Here is a 22399-nt window from a genome sequence, read left to right on the forward strand (position 1 = left end):
TTTGAATGTAAGACATCAGGCGGAACTCTCCCAAATTTGCACTAAGTGTGGTAGCGGGCGGGTAAAATGACGTTTTACCTGCTGGCCACAATGGCAGCTTTTCGCACCGTATCATCCCAAACCCACTGCATGAATTATGCATTCCCACAAAACACTCCATTTCCATGGCAGGTGGGCTCTCATTCGCCCGCTACGCCATCATCTCACCGCTTCATCATGCAGGTGCCATATTTAAAGTGCAGTCCCGTGCACTCCTCTGTGCTTTCAGTACATGACTGCTGCAAAGAAGACATGGCGCTGAAAGGCAAAAAGATTGCAGGCCTCAGGTTCAATGATGCGGCCCTCGAGGGCCTTTTGGATGCAGTGGAGGCTAGCCGTGATGTCCTCTACCCCTGCTCTGGCCACAGATTGGGAAGCAACATCACCAATCAGGCTTGGAAGGCGGTGGCAGCGGTCGTTAGTGCCTACACCCTACAAAAGAGGACACCCACCCAGTGCCGCAAGAGGATGAATGATCTCCTCTGTTCTGCTAGGGTAAGTCACTCTTCTCATCACTCTCAACTCACACTCACAAACCCATCACACATCCACAGGGCCCTCAATTAATGTCAGTTCAAGGGACATCACCATTAATTCTCGTTCACACACACATCTTAATTGTCCTCATACCATCCATGGGACCACTCACCACACACACATGCCAGGCATACATATCATCTGGCCTGGCAGGCATCTTGCTTATACTCTCTCCATCTCTATTCATGCAGGACAAGCTGGCACACAACAAGAAGGAGAGGTCGCTTATCAGTGGAGGAATGCCTGAATTCAAGGTCCTCATGGACTTTGAAAACAGAGCCATCCAGCTGGCTGGCGAGGATCTGGACCGGTCCTGTGTTGACAGTGAGGTCGGCAGTGCTCTACCAAGTGAGGATTCAGCAGTGCAACATCCATCAGACAACCATGCTGTGTGTGATGTGTCCTGTTTCACAAGCCACTGCCATGCACTAATTATCTCCCCTTACTTTCGCAGGCACACCTGCCAAACAGCTGACAGAGTCCATGACCCACGGCCTCCAATTTTAAGCCCAAAAGAAACCTCTGAAGAGAAATTTGAAGGCACCCTCCTGAAGTCCCATCACAGCGCTCATCCACAACCTCCACTGGTGCAGACACACACACCTCGGTGGGACCTAGCTTTAGAATAGCCCCGGGATCAGAATCTGGTGAGCACATCGTATGTTCTGATCCACAGCAGGCAGCGGCAGGGACTTCGTAGGTGTCCGGCACTCGGAGGACTGGTGGAGACCAGAAATTTGCTGAATCCAAGTAAATTGACGAGCCTCTGGACTCGGTCATGTCACAGTTGCTGGAGCTGCAAAGGCAAGCTCGGGAACATCAGGAAGGGATGTCCACTGCACTCCTCAGATTGTAAGACAAGATGGAGGAGCCCATCGCATTCAGGCTGAGGTGATAGCGCCAGCATGCCAATGCACTGATGTCAACGCTGATAGGATGGTGGCTGCCATAGAGACCCTTGGCCCAGGACGTCACTCCTGCACAGCAATGCGGGCTTAACGCCATCGCTGACGCCATAGTCAGCCTCCAACAGTGTGTATGTGAGAGGGGTGCCGGGCAGCTCGATCGCACTCCAGCTTCCCCTTCTCCTCAAGGAGTCAGCCAGGGGAGGAGGATCAGCAGGTGCACACCCCGGGGCCATCCACCCAGGTGACTCTGGGAGTGTCCAGCCCATCCGAATCCCCTCTTCCTGAGCCCAGCAGCTCCAGCTCCACAGGCCGAGGAGGTGCCACTGCCGCACAGCAGGTCCCTGAAAGCAGACTGGGGGCCTCCGGGTCTCGGCCCTCCAGATGGCACCTGCCAAGGTCATCACAGACAGGGCTTAGCAGTCAGCAGGCTGCCGCCACCTCCGTTGTGGATGTCCGGGGAGCACCAAGACTTAGCGGCAGGGTTAGGAAGGTTAAGAAGATGTAACTCTTTCGAGTTATCAACAGATCGCATGTAACTCTTTCGAGTACATTCACAGTTCTTGGTTTCCGGGAGTGGGACATGAACCCACAACCTTCTGACTCAAAGGTGAGGGTGCTATGAACTGAGCCACAGCTGACACCTCGAAAATGTAATTGCACAGCCTGGGCATGGGTGTTAATCACTTGTACATAATGTTTACTATCGTCAATAAACTCCCAAAAATGTCTCCCTGTCTATGGCTCCTTGTTCTGATGAGCAGCGATCATGTCACTCTGAGGCGAAACCTTTCTGCATCAGGCAAAGGCAGATGTCTTGGTCAAGGACCTCTTCCCTGTGCTCTGTGCAGCCTTCAGACCAAAGTGATGGTCCGGCCTCACACTCCCTAGACACATTCCTGATGCCTGCACCTTGACGGTGCTCGTCATTGCTGCCAGAATGTCATGGCCAGGCGTCACAGAGTTCCATCAATCTCTCTGTGTGCTCTCAGCACCTTCAAGGTGGGACTGGCTCCTAACTCTTCAGCACCTGTGGCCAGTGACGCTGTGCTCCTGAAGGGCTCAGCTGCTGAAAGCGGACAAAGAATCGGCTACTTTTAAAGTTTCATGGCTGTGTCTCTATGATATGACCCTGATTATGGAGCTCAAGCGAGCTTCCCTCAGCCAGACAGGAGTCAGACATTCTCAGAGGCTATGTCAAGATCTATGGAGTGTTCTCGCTAGATATCGTCATCATCCTCCTGCAATTGAGCGACTATTAGGGCCTCCACTGCATCACTATGACAGAAGCATTATCACAGAGGGTATGTGTGCTGCCATAAGCCAGACTGGAGTCAAACATTCACAGATGCGATGTGAGGATCTTATGGTATCTTCCTCACTGCATGTCATCGTCATCATCCTCCACAAATCCAGCAGCTACGAGGGCCTCCCGAGCGCACCTGCCTCGTCTGGCCAATGCGAGGACGTCATCGTTGCCTTCGAGGACCTCCTCACCTTCATCACCGTCGACGTCCGCCTCATTGGAGGAGACCTCCAGCATCTCCTCCTCAGCCAGCTCCTCTCCCTGTTGCAGTGTCAGTTTGTAAAGGGTGCAGCAGGCGACGACGATGCTGGACACCCTCTGTGGACTATATTGCAGGGCTCCACCTGACCAGCCCAGGCACCGGAACCTCATTTTCAGCACCCCGATGGTCTGCTCCATCAAGTTGTGAGTTGCAGCATGAGCCTCATTATACTGTCACTCTGCTGCAGTCTGAGGCTGCCACACGGGTGTCATCAGCCCCATCCTCTGTGGGTAGCACTTGTCCCCGAGGAGTCGTCCCTGTAGCTTCTGTGGACCCTGGAAGACTTCAGGGATCTGTAACCGACTGAAAGTGTAGATGTCGTGCACACTCCCTGGAAACCGTGCGCGCACCTGCAGGACGCGTTTCTGGTGGTCGCACACTAGCTGCACATTCAGCGAATGGAAGCCCTTGCGGTTGATGTAGTCACCATGTGTTGCGACGGAGATCTAACCGGCACCTGAGTGCAGTCAATGGCACCCTGCACCTGTGGGAAACCTGAGATCAGGGCAAATCCAACTGCTCTTGCATCCTGGCTTTCCTGGTCCTGGGCATAACGTACAAAGTTGTGCGCCCTCGTGAAGATGGCGTCCGTGACCTCATGGATGCATTTGTGGGTGGAAGCTTGTGATATCCCACAGAGGTCACCTGTGAAGCCCTGGAAGGAACCAGTGGCATAGAAATTGAGCACCATGGTCACTTTCACAGCCATTGGCGGTGGATGCCCTCCATGTCCCTGTGGTGCCAAATCTTGCAGCAGGTGGCAGATGTGACCGACTAGTACCCTAGACATGCGCAGTCTTCGGCGACACTGGTTCTCCGTCATCTGCAGGAATGGAAGGCAGTGTCTATAGACCCTGGGTCCAGCTAGGCGCCAACTAGTGACGGTGCGCTGTGGCTCTTCAGTGGCGTGTGCAGGAGCCCCATCCGCCCCTCTTTCCAGAGGGTGCTGCTCCCCACTCTGCGCAGCCAGCGCCTCAGTCACTCTCTTCTCCATCATCTTCGCTCTCTGTAGGCCACGAGGCATACAGCTAGTTCACCAGGTTTCATGATCCTGATGTACTCCTTCTGCAGGATTAAAGAGAGGTGCGTGGGTTAGCACGGGTGTATTAAGAACCTCTTTTGGTTAAGTCTGAAAGCCCCTTAACGCATCCTGGAGAGTGTTAGCCACCACTTGGATGGCCAGAGAAAAGTGTGCTGCATGGCTGCCCGAAACCCCACCTTCCTCCACCCCACTCCACCTGACCGATTGGTGGCAGCTTTGCCCATTAGACTGCATGCTGTGCTCTCAGCTCAGACGCAGGCATTCTCCTAACCCGCACTGCAAGGCTGCACTGTTAGCTTGAACCAAGGGGGAGACTGGTCCACACCGGGATGATGACATTGCAAGGGGCTGTGAGCGCCTCCGCCAGTGACTGCTCCATGGCCAGCTTTAGCCAGGAGATTGTACAATGTGCCCAGTTGTCCAACTGCTCTGCAGCCCACTAAAACGCTCCTTAGTTTGCAGTCTGTACCCAAGGCGTCAAAAACTCTGGACCACTTTCTGGCACTTTGATGCCTCTGCGTTGCATGAGTGGGCAGATAAGCTAGAGGCCCGACTCCAATCATATCAATGTGACTGCGCCTGAACTGTCTCAGCTGCAGAGGAATGATCACTTTACACAAGGTTTCCCTAATGCATGGCCGCTTCCCTCGCCAACCCTGCCCCCCCACCCAGCATGAGCTTGTGCGCTACCTTCAACTGCAGGGCAGCCCTTGCCATCCCCCGAAAATTGCCTCAACCGCAGGGCAGCCTTTGCACCACCACCACCAACCCCACCAATACGACTCAGCCTTGAAGTCCAACAGGTGTCCCTCGCGAGCGCTCCGCAATGTTACTGTGCACTCACTTCCAAGTTCCCCTCAAAGTGCAGCGTGCCAAGTGTACGCCTTTTATATGCTGTTATGAAACACATCAGGCGGACGATCTAGCGGGGGTGAAATGAGTCCGTCGAGTTAGCCTTATAATGATATGCTGATGTATTACAATGAGGTTCCCGACATCCAATGGTAGGAAATGCAGCCCGCCATCAACAGGCTAAGCAGACGATCACAATCTGCTTTCATGACGTTGTGAAACTGAATTTTGGCCTTCTCACCATTTTGTCCGCTTACGCTGCAGAACACGCCTGACGATTCTGCTCATCAATTGAGATATTAAAAACTCACTTTACACAGCCACTGTTTTCTGTTGTCAGTCTAGGTGGCTCACATGGAAATTATTATTCTCACCCAGCCATTACCCCGATGCCACCCTCATCTCCGCTCCCTTAAGTCCAAGGTACACGAAATTGAGCAGAGATAGCAGACAACTAGTTTAAGCCAATCAGCACTAGGTCTGGCTGGGCCATATAAGCACCATCAGGTCCTGTTCTCATCTGTGAAAGCTGGTCATCCTGGAATGCAAAGGTATGCCCTGATTTCTCTTCTCTACTGCGAGCTGCCTTCTTAAACCCGACTCCCCATCTCCTTCACCCTCAGCTCCAATAAGTGTACAGAACTCATGGACTACTTTGCACTAAGACCATCCATTCAGCTATCTCTGCCCCTTGCCTCCCTTCCCCTAGACGACTGTGCCAAACTGTCTCTAAGGTTCCTGTGTGACCTAGCTCTTCAACTGTATCTTTCTCCAGTTTCTCCCACATCTCCCCTCATGCCTTCTCCAAGTTCATCTTGTCCATCAGACCCATATTCTCTTGACCCTATTTTCATGAAAATACAGGTCACCAAAATTCCCTTCCCAGCTTCCAAGTCAGCTGATATTGTAATGGTTCCCTCTCTTCAGGAGTTGTCCCTCTCTCCTTCAAATCTGCCATCTTCACCCCTCTCCACAAAAAACCCTTGCAAACTACTACCCCATCTTCAACCTCCCTTTCCTCTTGAAAGTCCTTGAGCATGCTCTCACCTCCCAAATCTGGCCCAACTTTCCCAGAACTCAATGTCTGAATCTCTCCAATCAGGTTTCTCGCCCTGTCACAATACCAAATCGGTTTTTAGCCAAGTCACAAATGACATCCTATGTAACTTCGACAAAGGTAAACTATCCTTCCACATCCTTCTTGTTCTCTACAAAGCCTTTGAAATGGTTGTTCACACCATTCTTCTCCAATGCCTCTCCATCATCATCCACTTCAATGGAATTGTACTTGCCTGGTTCCAATTTACCTCTATCTAATATAGACAGAGAATCATCAGCACTGGCTTCTGTTTCCACTCCCATAAAGTTACCTCTAACCTTGCCCACTTCTTGATGACATGCTTCTCCCTGATGACATCATCTGAAAACTTACCAATAGTTTTCACATTTTTATTTTTCTTTTTCTCATGGGATGTGGGCATCACTGACTAGGCCGGCATTTATTGCCGATATCTAATTACCCTTAAGGAGGTGGTGATGAGCCACCATCTTGAGCTGCTGGAGTCCACGTGGTGTAGGTACACCCACAATGCTGTTAGGGAGTTCCAGGATTTTGACCCAGTGACAGTAAAGGAACAGTGATACATTTCCAAGTCAGGATGGTGTGAGACTTTGAGGGGAAATTGCAGGTGGTTGTGCTCGCATGAGTCTGCTGCCATGCATCTGCTGCCCGTGCCCCTCCAGATGGTAGAGGTTTTGGGTTTGGAAGGTGCTGTTCAAGGAGACTTGGTGAGTTGCTACAGTACATCTTGTAGATGGTTAACACAGTTACCATCATGCGCCAGTGGTGGAGGAAGAGAATGCTAGTGGTGGATGGGGTGCCGCATAAGCAGGCTGCTTTGTCTTGGATGGTGTTGAGTTTCTCGAGTGTTGTTGGAACTGCATTCACCCAGATAAGTGCAGAAAATTCCATCACACACTGCCTTTCAGATAATGGACAGGTTTTGAGGAGTCAGGAGGTCAATTTTTCACCACAGAAATCACAACCTCTGACCTGCACTTATAGCCACAGTATTTAGATGGCTGGCCCAGTTAAGTTTCTGGTCAATGGTGATCCCCAGGATGTTGATGGTACGGAATTCAGCAAGATGGTAATGCACTGAATGTCAAGGGGAGAAGGTTAGATTCTCTAATTTTGTTGATAGTCATTGCCTGGCACTTGTGTGGGGCGAATATTACTTGCCACTTATCAGCCCAAGCCTGAATGTTGTCCAGGTCTTGCTTCTTGTGGACACAAACTGTTTCGGTATCTAAGGAGCTCTGTATGGCACTGAAAACTGTGTAATTGTCAACAAACATCCCCACTCTTGACCTTGGAGGGGAGGTCATTGATGAAGCAGCTGAAGATGATTGGGCCTAGGACATGACCCTGAGGAACTGCTGCAGCAATATCCTGGGGCTGAAATCACTGACCTCCAACAACCACATCCATCTTCCTTTATGGGCGTTTTCACTTCAACCAGTGAAGAGTTTTCCCCCTGATTCCCATTGACTTTTGCTAGGGCTGCTTGATGACACGTATGGTCAAATGCTGCCTTGACTTCAAGGAGAGTCACTCCCCCTTCAGCTCTGGAATTCAGCCCTCTCGTCCATGTTTTGGGCCGAGGCTGTAATGAGATTTGGAACTAAGTGGCCCTGATGGAACCCAACTGATCATCGACAAGCAGTTTATTGTCGAGTACGTGCAATTTGATAGCACTGTCAATGACACCTTCCATCACTGCTGATTCCGTTCCTCTCCACAGATGCTATCTGACCTGCTGAGGTTTTCCAATTTTATTTGTTCTTATTATATGGCTCATTGGTTCTATTATGAATACTGGGTGATGGGGGGGGGATGCAGGGATCCACGGAAGGAACATGGAGGGGACATGGGGGTGAGGGCGTATGAGGGGCGAGGTCTAGAGGGTCAAACAGCCTTTAAAATACCTGGGACAGAGGACCAAGATGGGCTTTCTAACCAACCTGCCTCAGCACTTGCCCACCTCCATGGTCCCCTCTGAACGGCAGCCAGAAGTGGAGGGCCCGATTCCATCCCACCCCTTCCTCCCAGCCTGAAAATACAGCGGGCAGGGGTCCCTTTAAAGGAGACGAATCTGTCGAGTTGGCAAATTTCCCGGCTCAAGCTTCCCGCCTTGATGGTGAAAATCCGGCCCTTAGCCTCCACAAGGACCAAGTGGTCACTCCTACCAATACCGTCACAGACAGATACATCTGCGATAAGTAGATTAATGAGAATGAGGTCAATTAGTTTTCTCCACTCTTGTTGGTTCTCTTATCCTCTGCCACAGGCCCAGTCTGGCAGATATGCCCTTCAGGACTCTGTCAGCTCAGTCAGTAGTGATACCACTGAGCTACACTTGGCGATGGACTTGAAATACCCCACTCAGAATACATTTTATTCCCTCGCTCTAAGTGTTGTTCAACATGGAGGAGCACTGATTCAGCAGCTGAGGGAGGGCAGTAGCTTGTAATCTAAAGTCTTTTCTTTGCCCATGTTTGACCTGATGCATGGGGTCTGGAGTCAATGCTAAGGATTCCCATAGCCATTCCCTTAGGACTGTATCCCACTGTGCTGCCACCTCTGATGGGTCAGTCCTGCCAGCAGGGAAGGACATACAGACTCCTGCATCACCATCCCTGGGTAAGGTATGGTTCTCTGAGTATAACTATGTCAGGCTGTTGCTTGACTAGTCTGTGGGACAGCTCTTCCAATTTTGGCACATGTTCCCAGATGTTAGTGAGATCATCTTTGCAGGGTCAGAAGGCAGGTTGTGCCTATAACACTTCCAGTGCCTAGGTCGATGCCAGGTGGTCTGTCCGGTTTCTTTTTATTCAAATTTTCTGTACATCTGAGCAGTTTGCTAGTCCATTTCAGAAGGCAGTAGGAATCAGCCATATTGCTGTGGGTCTGGAGTCACATGTTGGACAAATAGGATAGCTTTTCTTTCATGAAGGATATCACAATGAGATGAGTTTTTATGACAATTCATAAATTAGTAGCTTCATGATCATCGTGAATGAGACTCGCTTTTAGTTCCAGATTTATTAATTGAATTTAAATTCCTGCAGCTGCCATAGTGGGATTTGAATCCATAGGTGGAATCGTCCCAGATTTGCACTAAGTGTGGTAGCGGGCGGGTAAATTGACATTTTACCAGCCAGCTGCAATGGCGAGATTTCAAGCCATATCATCCTAAACCCGCCACATTAATTATGCATTCCCAGGAAACACACCGTTTCCATGGTGAGCGGGCTCTCATTCACTCACCATGCCATCCTCTCGCCGCTTTAACACGCCAGGCACCACATTTAAAGTACAGCCACGCTCAGTGCCTCCAGCCCAGGACTGCAGCAAAGACGACATGGCCCCGAAAGGCAAAACGACTGCAACCCTTGAGCGCCTTTTGGATGCTGCGGAGGCCCATTGTGATGTCCTCTACCCCCACTCTGGCCGTAGGAGGGCCAGCTGCATTACCACTCCAGCTTGGTAGGCGATGGCAGCGATGCTCAGTGCCATTGCCGCATAGAAGAGGTTGGCCATCCAATGCAGATAGAGCATGTATGATCTCATCCAGGCAACCAGGGTGTGGCAACCATCTCATCACTCTAAACTCACACATTCAAGCTCATCACACATTCACTGGCATCTCACTCACTGCCAGCTCAAGGGACATCACCACCCATACTCACACACATACCCTCACATGTCCACCTGGCCTCATCTCCTCTTGAGACTGCCTCCTCAGCCCTCACATCTTGAGGCTACTTGCACAGGTCAACATGTGCCCCCACACACACCCTGGGGTACCCTCCTTCCCCAATACAGCTCTTGTCCTGCAGCCTCTTCCCTTGCCTGAGGCCACATCTCCCCATTCCCCAAGCAAGACCTATGCCCCACAGCCATTGAAAAGCCACCCACACATGGCTGATCTGGTAGGTAGAGACCTACCCGTGAGCCTCCCTAAAAGTGATGTGGTGCTGTCTGGCGCTGATGACTGCAAGTGCTGCTGAAGCAACGTAGGCAAACAATTCTTGAAGGCCTGAGCGACGTGCAGCCCACCAGGTGCACGTTGCTTATATGCTGTTGTGAAACAGGTTGGAGTGTTTTCTCTATGTGGGCGGACGATCCAGCAGGGGGAATGAGTCCGGTGGGCGGGCCTTCTGATGATATGCTGATGAATTGCAATGAGGTTCCTGACATCCGATGGCAGAAACACGGCCCGCCACTGGCGGGCTGAGAGGACAATCACAAACTGGTTTTGCGCCATCATGAAACCGATCGCACCACCGAACACGCCCGACGCTGGCGGGCACGGAAAATCCCAGCCCATGTCTCTGGAACATTAATGGAAAAGCAAAATACAGTGGAAGCTGGAAATCTGAAATAAAAAGACAGAATACTGGAAACACTCAACAAGTCTGGCAGCACCTGTTGAGAGAGAAACAGAATTAACGTTTTAGGTCATTGATCTTTCATCAGTCATGGGCTTGAAACACTAAGTCTGTTTCTTTCCCCACCTAACTCTGTTGTGTATTTTTAGCATTTTCTCTTTTTATCTCTGGAACATTGGCCCGGACCTCTGCATTACTTGCAACAATCCCACAATGCTACTGTTCAACTAAAACGACCCCCTTTCCCAAACCTTTTGTCATCTGCCCCAATATCTCCTTCTGTGACTTGTGTCGTATTTTGTTTTATAGTGCCTCTGTGAAGTGCCTTGCTGCCTTTTATTACATTTAAGGGCATTATATAAATACAAGTTGCTCCGTTCCCCACACAAGTTGCTGATTCAAGTAACAATGGTAATTTTTCACGGAAGTGGCAAAAGAAAATTGTATATATTATTAAAAGAAATAAACAAGATTTTCCAAAATGAATGTTGTGGGTGTGTGCACATCCTGTATACTCTCCCAAACCCATCAGGGAGAGAAGTAATTTAACTTGGCCTTCCATTCTAAAATTTGCTTTATTAAAATTAAAAGATTAATAAGAATCGGTCCGCTAAAATTATAATTTTTCAATACCTATCTCCACAAAGTAACAGCAGATCCATTATTCTGTGCTCTGAATTTGTGCATAACCTTTGTAATACACACACAAATAATGAAAATGTATTGATGGGTTGTGCTGAGAGATCATGCCAGATTTGTTTGAAGAGGCTACAATTATATCATTTAGCATCACAGATGTACGTTACACTACAAGCTCTATTCACTTGTAAAACCTGTTAATTTGAAACTTGATATAGTTAAATACTATAATATATGGATGAGATTAATTTCAAAATCTAGGCTACGCTCCATCTTTTACTTGAAAGAACTAGGGAAAGAAGCTACAAAAGAAAATAATTAGCATTTTAAAAATTTTTAAATCATCTTCATTGTCTCTATGGAGACCCTATATAAATTCTCTCAACCCAGTAGATAATTTCAATGAGATTAACTAGAAGGAACATCCTCAAACATCCTGGAGCAGCTCCATTGCAAACATCTGGCAAGAGATACTACTTGAGCTTGGTTCAGCCTGGTTCAGGAGCTGCGTGACCTCTGGAAACCTTGCTGTCAGCTGAGAAACCTTACATTGTCAACACTCTGTGGCTGGGTCCCTTTGCTAATTGCAATATTTCAGTTCTAGGATCTATCCCATAACGGGTGACATCAAAGTAATTTAGGTAAAGGAGATAGTTGCCATGGTGGTGGTAAAACTAACAGACAAAAATGTTCTGAAAAAATAGTTATTTTCTTCTATATAAATTGCAAGTACTTTAAGCCAAAACTCCTCCTGAGCTTATCCTCCTTCTTTAAACAAGTGTTCTTAGCAGGTGTTCAAGTACGTAAATTGCAATATTTTTAAACCAATGTTTTGATTGTTCTGATGCTATTTAAACTTCTAGAGACTGTATTTTTTATTTCTTTGTTGATGGCTGTCTACATAACTGCCGTGTAACCAGATTCAAACAATATGAAGGCCATTAACAGCATAGCTGTTATAAACCTGAAATGAGGGGAGACATGGGCCAGAATTTTCCCCTCTCTTTGGGGATGGGCTGAGAGGTGGAAAAGCTGGTAAAATGGTGCAGCAAAGGCGTTGGGGGTGGGGGGGGGGCCAATGTCTTCTTGTTGCCATAACATTTTGTTGGCAGCAGCAAGGTTAGCAGATTGACTGCCCGTTGGGAGCCCAACTGAGCCACTTAACTGGCCAATTAAGGGTCACTTCTGCCTCCACATGCATTTAGCCAGCACTGGGAGTGCCGGCCGCCATATTGTGAGGAGATCACTCAATGAAATCCTACGGCCTCCCAGTGGCTAATGGAGGGGCTCCCAGTGGCAAAGGCCAGCCTGAAGGCAACAGCATTTCCACTGAGGTGCCCTCTCCTCACAGCTGCAGCCTCAGCAATGGCCATTGTTGTATGTTGGTTGTGACTGGCTAAGGAATGATTGCTGAGACATAGGTATATCTGAACAATAACTGATTTATTGAATGAGCATAACTATATACAGATATACAAGACTATCGGTGTCACACAGTCTAAGTCATGAGTATTCTTCTTCTAAACTCTTGGTGATGTATCTTACATCATGTGAGCAGTACTCTTTTTTAAATCCCACACTTTAACCATTTCAACCCTGAACACAATGATACTACATCTCCCCCCAAGTATTCATCCAAATTTTTTTTACATTTATAATTACATACTACCCCATCACCCACCCCACCCCCCACCCCCACCCCCTCCCCCCACCACCAGCACCCCCCAAATCATAGATTCAATTGGTCTGGAGGTTTCACAACTCTCCCTGATCGTGTTCTTGTCAGACTTGGAAGATCTGTAGTCTCCCTTTGGACTTCTTTGCTTTGACTTGGTTTGTCTTCAGTAAGAGATTCCATATCTGGTGCATTATCAGTTTGACTCTCAACATCTGGTTCTCCCAAATGAATAATGGACGATCCTCTTATTTGGATCTAGACTTGATCCTTTTCTTCCTCTCCTTGCTGTTATACTTCTTTCGATCCACTGTTTCTCTCTCATGATTGGACTTTGTGGGTTTATCCCTCTCTTTGCAATTCATATATTCCCAATCCTTGTCTATTAAGTTGGTTCCTTTGGCGGCTCTGTCTGTCTTTCTTTACTTCCAGAGTGATGACTCCTTGTAGCCTTGTGTTCATGAACTCTTGGGTAATCCTGGACAGCTGCCTCTAGAAATAATTGGAAGTGGTGAGCAAGGCTTTCGATTAACATCTTTTTTTTCCTCCAATTCTAATAAGCCTGGTGTAGCAATAAAGGTCAGTGTCTTCAACATGGAAAGAGGTGGACGTTATCAGGTTGGGTTCTGTCTCTAGTTCTGGACTTGTTTGACTGCTTATATCCTTGACTACAAATTGTGGTGAATGGATAGGTATGGATAAAAACAAAAAACTACTGCAGATGCTGGAAATCCAAAACAAAAACAGAATTACCTGGAAAAACTCAGCAGGTCTGGCTGCATCGGCGGAGAAAAGAGTTGACGTTTCGAGTCCTCATGACCCTTCAGCAGAACTGAGTATAGTTAGGAGAGGGGTTAAATATAAGCTGGTTTAAGGTGGGGGTTGGGGGGGGGGAGAAAAGTTGGCAGTGGAGGGTGGTTGTAGGGACAAGCAAGCAGTGATAGGAGCAGATAATCAAAAGATGTCACAGACAAAGGAACAAAGACGTGTAAAAGGTGGTGATATTATCTAACAGAATGTGCTAATTAAGAATGGATGGCAGGACACTCAAGGTACAGCTCTAGTGGGGGTGGGGTGGAAAGACTGACAAGGTATTACAGTTGTAGATTTAAAAATAATGGAAATAGGTGGGAAAAGAAAAATCTATATAAATTATTGAAAAAAACAAGAGGGAGGGGGAAGAAACGGGGTGGGGATGGGGGGAGGGAGTTTAAGATCTAAAGTTGTTGAATTCATTATTCAGCCCGGAAGGCTGTAAAGTGCCTAGTCGGAAGATGAGGTGCTGTTCCTCCAATTTGCATTGGGCTTCACTGGAACAATGCAGCAAGCCAAGGACAGACATGTGGGCAAGAGAGCAGGGTGGAGTGTTAAAATGGCAAGCGACAGGGAGGTTTGGGTCTTTCTTGCGGACAGACCGCAGGTGTTCTGCAAAGCGGTCGCCCAGTTTGCATTTGGTCTCTCCAATGTAGAGGAGACCACATTGGGAGCAACGAATGCAGTAGACTAAGTTAGAGGAAATGCAAGTGAAATGCTGCTTCACTTGAAAGGAGTGTTTGGGCCCTTGGACGGTGAGGAGAGAGGAAGTGAAAGGGCAGGTGTTGCATCTTCTGCGTGGGCATGGGGAGGTGCCATAGGTGGGGGTTGTGGAGTAGGGGATGATGGAGGAGTGGACCAGGGTGTCCCGGGTATGGATGCAATTACAGAAGGGTCACCACTGTCTGATGAATGTGGCATTGTACCAGTGTATTCTATCAACTGAGTTTTGTCTTCCACCTTCTCAGCTAACTCCCAAAGCAATGAAGGATCATGGTCACACTCACTGGTCCAAGTGGTTCATTACCTCTTCGGTAAGAACAAGTTTACTCTCTGTCTCCTAGTCATCTTCCTGGAAAAGGGCTGGGTTATTGGCCTCTGTGAGGAGAAAAAATATCAGCGCTGAAGTCCCAAGCCAGATCTTCAGTGCAGTTGGACAGCTTGAGGGGCTCAGATTTAGTATCATCAATGACTGTTTGCTGATTAACATCCTCTGCTCTCTTGATGAGGTTGAAGTTGACAAAGGTACTTCAGTTCGGAATAGAAAATTCCCGATTGTGAATAACATATAACGTTTCCAGTAACAGTTTATTCTCATATTGGAGTGTCATCTGTAACACACCCATGACTTGTAGTTTGATCCCATATAACTGGGTCGCAGTTGTCCTCAACCACAGTTCTTTGTCGGACAAAACTGTTACATTTGCTCCTGTATGCAATTCGAAATTAGTGATATGTCCATTGACACAAATATCAGCATTCTAGAATGTGTATCTGGGTCTTCGATTTCGCCTAGGAAACATTGTTGTTCCTCTTCTTGCTGAGACTCCTCTATTTCATTAATGGCCTTGTGTGCAAAGGTTCTCTTGTTATCCTCTGTGTATCTAGAGGTTTTAGTTCTGCGCATCTTTCCAAAGTGTCCAAATCTTTTACAATGATAACATCCAGCAGTGTTTGCAGGACACTTCACACCAGTGGGGCTTTTTGGTGCCACAGCACAGGCATGGCTTAATGAGGTTTTGAACTTTTGTTCCATAAGGTGTCTTCTTCCCTGAAGTGTCTTTGACATTCCTTTGTTTAATAAGTTGGACTTGTCATTAGGGTTTTCTGAGTGCCGGTTTATCTTCTCCTCTGTTTATGACTATTTTATTTGTGAGCCTCTGTTTGTCTCACCATCTATTGCCTTCTCCAAAGTTGTCTTTTTTGTATTGCAGTAGGTCAGCTACGGTGTCATGAGTTACACCGACTATGACGTGGTCTTGTATCAGTTCAGTTTTAAGATCAGCATATTCGCAACTCTCAGCCAGTCAATACAGGTCATTGATAAAAGCATCTACTGATTCGCCAGGTTTCTGGATCCTTTTGTTAAACTTGGCTCTAAGATCTTATCACACTGTAAATTAATTATCAAAGGCATTTAAGACTTCTTTGAATTTCTGTTGTTTCATTAATGCCTTGTCTTGCTATAACAGAAGACTATTGCTGTTACGCAGTCTAAGCCATGAGCATTCTCCTTCTTGACTCTTACTCCTATGTCTCTTAGATCATATGGGTGGTATTGTTTCTCCAGTCCCACACATTAACCCTTTCAACCCTGAACACCCTAGTACTACAGCCATCATTAGCAATGCCGCCGCGGAGCTGCTGGCCCTCTGATTAGGTCGACAGCTCTTGGGGGCATGCTGCCAGCCTTAATTGATGGTGGCTTTTAATTGGCCACTACTGGGGATATGCCTCCGTCCCACTGTCGGCCAAAGTGGTTTCACAACCCGCTTTCAGGCCAATGGCAGGACTTCTGCTGCCTTAGTAAAAGTCAGCCCACTGGTTGCTTTCTGCACTATGATGGTCAATTCAATAACTGCTGTTGAGAGAGAAGAAATTGGCAATTATATAGTCTATACATGTCTGCTCAACGAATATTACATATATCCTTCTGTTACACAAGTTCAGCACCTTTGCTTGATAATAAAATGTGATCTGCACTGTGGTAAAATAGTGGTGAAGGTGGATGGAAAACAAGGAAAAAACAGGAATCTTCAATATAGTTCAGAACCACTCATCATTCTTAACAGCTTGAATGTTCTATGAAGCCTGTCCAATGCTAAGACCAGAATTTTGGGACATGCATTTGATTTATCCATTGGTACCCAAGAGCAATTTCTCCAAATATTTCTGTACTGCCAGTAACAATGAACTTCAAAGTTATGTAGCATCTGTTCACTCTATAGATGGGTTCAGCAACATCAAACAGTTGGTCACCTAATTTATACACCGAATACAATATACTATTATATTTATGTGGTATTTTGTTAAGACTATAATCAATACAGTTGATTGAAGGTTCTGAAATTTGTCCTCTAGATAGCTTGTTTTGAAATAATTTTGAAAAGCTTTTCAATATAAACTGTTAAAAGCTGAAGAAAATGATTCCATCAGTACAGTAACAAATGGTGTGGATCAATCCTGGGTAATTAGGTACCATGCACAAAGTCTGACTGTGCAATCCAAATTCAGTTCACAACATCACAGTTCTGGGCAAAAATAAGGTTTTGCAGAGGTTGAAGGTTTCAAAAAAAAAATTAACAGACATCCAAGGATAAGTTTCAATATATCATTGTGATTTTTTTGAATATTGTTTAGTTTGAAGCCTATTAAATATTTCAGTTAGAGAGAAAAAAATATACCTAGCTTTTTTCAGAAAGGATTTTAAGAGACCTATGAGAGCCCAGTAGGTTGCACAGTGATGAGTTTACATAACAAAACTCAACTATAAATGTGGAGAATTGAAATTAATAGAAGAAAAAGTTGATACAAAAATGTGACAACAGCTGCAAGATTGTGCGTACAAGAAGTGCACACTGACTGAAGATTTTTAATAAGAAATAAATAGATGTGCTTCTTAGACAATTATTTTAAGGAGCAATGTTTTATATAACTTTGTGACTTATTATTACCAGATATGATGCAGTAATGCTACTTACTTGCAACACTGCATCATCTGCATGTGACACCATAACCATGAAAATAATGTGCATCTCTTCTGCCTTCTCAAACACTGTCCATAGGTACCTTCAACAAAGGTAATCGTAATGCATAAAACAGTTGTCTAGGCTTTCTTTTTGGCTGGGGTGGTGGGGGTGGAAAACAGGGGAAATGAGGAGTGAAGAGAGAAAATGGAGAAGGGATAATGCGTTGCAATAACTGAGGTCCCATTATAAATATAAAACATCTCCAAAGTATGCTATTTTCCAAAAATAATATTCCTAGAACATCTTAAAAGATTGGCATTACAATGACACGATTGTTTCTTATAAACATTAATGCTCCACGCTTTCAGAGCAGTCTGCAAATGAGCAAATTCCACATTCTATTCCTAGTCTGTGAAGCAAGTGCTCGCTGCAGTTCAGATTTCCAGAGGCGATGCCAATTCTGCTAGTGCTTCCCAAATTCCATCAGTCAATTGATAACTTCAGATAATTATTAAAATGTCAGCAATGCATGAAACGTTTATTGTATGTACTGCATTAACTCTCTCGAAATAAACCCAGCAGTGCTTTTTACTAAAATAATGTTAATGAGACGATGGGCAGAATCTTAACCGTGGCGTGCCGTTCCTGATGGTGGAACAAGAAGTGGGTGCCAATTCCACTCTCTTGCTTTTTCCCATGCAATTCCAATTAAAATTTAAAGTGCTAGCGGCTTTCACAGGAGACATATGCAATCAGGTGGTGGGGGGAGCTTTTCAGTGATGAAATCTGCCGTCAGCTGACAATGCAGCAGGAATAGGCCGGCTACAAAAGAGCCTCCTGGATAAACAGGGTGTTTCTGTATCACAACAACCACCTTCTTGCCCAACTCCATTGTCATTAACATCAGGCTTATTGAGAGCACGTGTGGCATGGGTGTTTTACAAATTTAAATTTCACCTGTAAATATTTCACATTACATTGGTTTATTTGTGTGTGCATCATCATTATTGGTTGAGACTAGCTTAGTCAGAGAGCTAAATGTACTGGCACACCTCATGGTTGGCAGGCATTGATGGTTATAGGAGATTTACGGAGATATCTTTCTTCTGAAAGAAACTATGTTGTGCTTTTACATTCAATCTTTATTGAATGTTCCTGTTAGTGTCCAGTGTTGTACTCGCTGCTCTGTGGGACATGGCTGAACTTGTAGGCTCAGCTGACCCTCACTTCTGTGCATTGTAAAGTTCATTATCCGAGATCACACTCAGCGGGGATAATTGAAATGTTGTAGGTGAAGTCAAAGTCCCGTAAGGACTCTGTCAGAGATGGACCCACATGTGGGCAGTACTGACATCGTCCTTTAGGCCCCTCATTTTCTTACCTTGACTGATTGTTCCCACTACTCCCCACTACACCCAGGGATGTCGGACCCTTCCCACTTCACTCCTCCATGCTCCCGACCCCGCTCCACATCCCCCCTCATGACTGACTCAGCCTTGCCAATACTGACCCTCCTTCCAAGCTGCCATTCTCCTGCTCCCTTCCCTTGTGCCGCAGGGTTCAACAAGGAAAACAACTGACTTCAGACACAACTACACAAATCCAACTGTTGCACGTGACCTTTAGACGAACATGAACTGGGTGCCACAAGATTCTTGTGCATCGCTGACTTTATCACAAAGGTAGGACATAATTACGAAATGTTTTACGATAATGAGTATTCATAGCATGCAAAAGTATTACAAGTGATAAACAGCCACGTGATGCCCTGAGGCCCAACACACCGCTGAGTTAATCTCTAAATTTGAACCCACTGTCAGGAAAGTGAATTTTCAGCTCCCACCTAATTAATTTCCCCCCCCCCCCACCAAACATTTCCCACTGTTACAGGCCCCATAAAATCTCCCCCATGTAACTATTTTCAAACTACAAATAAAAACTCTTATTCAGCATATAAATGGAACAAAGTAACTACATTCCGCCTTTCAAGGAAATGGAAAGCATGCAGTCTACAGCCGTGGGCTCTCTGCTTAACATTTGTTTCTGCCAGATAGAACTACAACCTGAGAGTGTTTAAGATACAGCACTACCTCGGCAATGAATACATTACCTACTGATCTCCCTTTTCCATGAGGTCACTGAATGCGGTATTTAATACTGTGTCATCAAAGACAATTCTGTTACTGCACACTTATCTTGCTCTGCTCAGCAACCTTGGACAAGCTGAGTCATCTGCAATCCATCAGTAAGAATGCTCAACCAAATGCTGATATAGCACAGCTCCTTAGCAATCCATAAAAAAGTGTATTCTTGTTACATAATGATAAAATGAAGTGGTATTCAATTATTCACAAAGGCATTTAAAATGTTCTTAATAAATACCTATAAGGCCTTTATTTATAGTTGCTGATTACCTGTTTATGCTTTTACTCAATCATATCACTATAGAACCATAGAACCATAGAAAAGTTACAGCACAGAAGGAGGCCATTTGGCCCATCTTGTCCATGCTAGTTTATAGTTTAAAAGATAGATTCTGCATCCACAAGCCACAGACCTTACCGACACCACTCACCTCCCCACCCCATCCCCAACACAAACATTCCAAAGCTAAATGCACTATGGTTGGTAAAACTTCTTTACACAAGAGGTAAATGAGCCATTTCAAAATGGAATAAATGTATTTCAAGCAGACATGCATAATAAGCATTTAATCCTGATGTTAACTAAGGTCATGATGTTAACTAAGGACATGACAAAGATTTTAAGTTCTGAAGGAAGAGACTCTTCTTTTAAACACAAGTTGTTTCTTCCTTGATGTGCACTGTTACAGTCTCAACTGAAAAAGCCTGGTATGTTTTTTGTTTGGTTCTACCATTTAGGAATACTTTCAAGCAGGACATTTACCCAGTAAATCACTAGAGCAACTCAATATGGTGTGAGCAGTTTACTTAGAATTATAAAGTATCCCAGCATTCAAGCAACAATAATCATCCTTTATACTGGCGATGAAGTCATGCCAAACTGAAAAAAAATTTTGCATGTAACAAAATAGAATTTCTCTAATACACCAGAATACTAAAATGCTGAAGTCATCAACATTGTACCTAGGAATTGAAAATAAGACACTGCAGCTTCCCTCTGCAATCAAAGTTGCAATAGCACTTCAATTATTACTATTTAATCACTTGCTTCTCTATTACATAATTATTCAATAATGATTTATATACACATGAACTTGCCTTTCAGTTCAACAGGCAATCAAGTTTTTTGTGAATGCTATCAAACAAATATTAGTTTTACTCCAGAGTGCAGAGTTATATAGGGCCAATAGCAAAGTCATTGAGATCTTTCTTGACTGTTCAATAGCAGAAGGATCATAAAGAATACATCGAAGTTTGTAATTCAGCCTACAACTGAGGAGGAGGCATATGGGAGCGTGTGGCGACAAAAGAAATGACAGCAACCTCAGGCTCAAAAGCTCTTACTTAGTTTTCATGATGTAGCAGGAGTCAATCAGAATGTGAGAAATGTAATAAAAGAGTAGTCAAAGGAAGGATGGGGCCAAAAAACGGAATCTTCTTGTGGAGGCAGAGGGCGTGACTGAGATACTAAATGATTATTTTGCATTTGTCCTCACCAGAGAAGAGGATGCTACCAAAGCCGAAGTAAAAGAGGTAGTAGCATTATTAGACAAGATAAAAATGGATTAAAAAAAGGTACTTAAAAGGTTAACAGTTCTCAAAGTAGAAAATCATCCAGTTAGATGGAATTTGCAAGGACATAACAGGCAGAATAGGCCATAAAGCCCCTCGAGCCTGCTCAGCCGTTCAATAATATCAAGGTTAAATTTCTACCTCAATTCCATTTTCCAAGAATCTATCGATCTCAATCTTGAACACAATCAGTGACTGAGAAGCCAGAAGCCTCTGAACTAGAGAATTCCAAAGGTTTACAGGCCTCAGTGAAGAAATTGCTCCTCACCTCGGTGATAAATAGCTGAACCTTCATCCTGAGACACTGATATCTAGCTCTAGACTCCCCAGCCAGGAGAAAGTTTTGTCATTCAGTCAACCCTTCTAGAAATTAATGAAATCACTTCTCATTCTTCTAAACACCAGAGAACATAGCTCGGCTACTGAGGGAAGTAAGGGAGAAAATTATGGAGGCTCCGGCCACAATCTTTCAATCCTCTTTGGATATATGGTGGCAAAGCACTGGAGAATTGCAAAAATTATAACACACTTTAAAGAAAGGGGAGAGGGATACACCTGGCAACTACAAGCCAGTCAGCCTAACAGTGATGGGAAACTTTGAGACAAATTTATGGGTATAGGAATACCCCTTCACAAGTAGTAGATACATTTCTGGAAATCACTACTTAAATCAAAAATATTTATATGGAAACGAATTTACCCATTTAAACTTATGTAACAGCAGGAGGTGGGTTCCCAACCCATGATTTTCAACTCCAATACATAACATAAACATGGAAGAATCAAAACACAATGTAAATAAATCTTGTTGAAAGTACTGCAGTTGATGGGTATATGGACATTCAAAGGCATTTGACAAAGTACCACATAATTGACTTCTCAAAATTGTACCCCATAAGATTGAAGGGACAGTGGCAGTGTGAATATAAAATTGGCTAAGGAACGGAAAGCCAATAGCAGTCTTGAATATGCTCAATGACTGAACATCCAAAGCCCTAGAGCATTTCAAAGATTCACGCCCTTCTGAGGGAAGAAACTGATCCTGATCTCAGGAGTAAATGGCCAATCCCTCATCCTGAAACAATGACACCTGCTTTTAGGAAAACGTTTTTCAAGCTGGATGGAAACATACAGTGGTGATGCCCTCCACCCTCCCTGGACTGGTGTCAATATCACGACTACTGCTCCTATAGACATATATTAATGACCTAGACTTGGGGACACAGGGCATAATTTCAAGTTTGCACATGGCACAAAACTCAGAAGCATATTTAACAATGGAGGATAGTAACAGACTTCAAGAGAAAATAGACAGACTGGTAGAAAATTGGCAGATGAAATTTAACACATTAATACATTTTAGTAGGGTGAGGGGAGGCAATATAAACTGAATGATACCACTTTAAAAGGGGTGCAGGAAAAGAGACACTAGGGGGTCAGTTCCCTGGTCTGATGCTCATAGTGGAGTAA

General features: G+C 45.4%; 1 protein-coding gene across 7 annotated transcripts in view; it reads right to left on the reverse strand.

The window, feature by feature from the left end:
• Window positions 1–22399, reverse strand: part of osbpl6 (oxysterol binding protein-like 6) — a 200434-nt gene that overhangs the window by 134108 nt on the left and 43927 nt on the right. The window lies entirely within an intron of this gene.

This window comes from Cetorhinus maximus, chromosome 11, assembly GCF_964194155.1.
Source record: "Cetorhinus maximus chromosome 11, sCetMax3.hap1.1, whole genome shotgun sequence".
In the NCBI taxonomy this organism is placed as follows: domain Eukaryota; kingdom Metazoa; phylum Chordata; class Chondrichthyes; order Lamniformes; family Cetorhinidae; genus Cetorhinus; species Cetorhinus maximus.